A 1296-nucleotide genomic window follows, 5' to 3' on the forward strand; every position below is an offset into this window, starting at 1 on the left:
CGTCGAATACACTATACGAAGATAGGTAGCTGTTAGTACTATGCTTTAGATTAGCATAGTAGTCTCGGGAGAGTTTTACGATGAAGGAGTCTATCCTGGGAATGTTAGCCTTGTTGTATATGATTTTGTTGCTGATGAACTCATTCGTATCGCTGCGTCTGTATGTGTGCAGAGCAGCCCGTAAACAAGATCTCTCAAACTTTCGTAGCCTTTCCATTACTGACGCACTCACGTTCCACCAAACTGGTGCCTACCGCAGATTACAGAGTACCCTTGTGATTACTACTATCTCTACATAACCTCACTTACAGCTTACGCCGTTTGCTACCTGTGGCCCTATTGGGCTAGTTGATGTCTGGGCTTTTTTTTCCTGGGTCCCAGATCTCCAGGTGTGTAATTTACAAGATTTCGTAGCTCTTCGTTGGAGTGCCTTCCAGCTTTCACGAAGATGCTGTCGCTCAACGACGCTGTTTGATGCTTGTTTGTTTCTTTTTGGATCTGCAAGCTTCTTTGTGTTTCATATTTAAAATAATTGGAAAATCGTACTAACACTCATACAATTTATTATAGTTATGCCATACCAATTACGCCAGCGTTTATTTGAATAGCCCAAGGTTTAGAACATCTAAGGACAAATTTGCACCACATCTAAGTATCATCAAATCAACTGTTTTGACGAAACGTCAAGTTCCGGTTGAACCAATTCGCGCCATAAGTGATGTCGTAATGACCTTCAGGTTTTTAATCTTGAATTGAACCTCTTTTATCCGTATTTTTGGATTTTCTGATTTTGTGTGCCTTTAATGTGGCTGAGAACTGTGTAAAGTCGATTTATTGGTGTGGTATATGGTTTGAAACATCTCAAATAGTTTAGGTAGAATCTTTAGCATAGCTTCTCGGAAATATATCGATTAGACTTTATCATTTTTATGTTATCTTCACAGCATCAAGAATATTTAGTGGTACCCAACTGTAGAATTACATTTTCGTGCAAAAAGTAAGAGATACATATACAAAAAGTATACAGGGTGATTCAAAATTGGCGTCATTCTTTTTAAGGGGTGATGGAGGCTCACTTGGGGAGTTCGAAAAAAATATAAAAACATTTTTTTTTGTAAATTTCTAGAACATATTACTGCTTTGCTTCAAATTACGAAAATTTTCGATATTGAAAAAGTTCTGTTCTACAATTTTTCGATGAAAAGGCACAGCGGCAATGATGTTTTTGACAGGTGGATAGCCCTTGTCAATAATAACAATAATCTGTCAAACTGTGACTTACTTTGAATTTTCTTT

This window comes from Dendroctonus ponderosae, unplaced genomic scaffold, assembly GCF_020466585.1.
Source record: "Dendroctonus ponderosae isolate FM_Combo_2020 unplaced genomic scaffold, Dpon_F_20191213v2 Dpon_F_20191213_11, whole genome shotgun sequence".
NCBI lineage: Eukaryota > Metazoa > Arthropoda > Insecta > Coleoptera > Curculionidae > Dendroctonus > Dendroctonus ponderosae.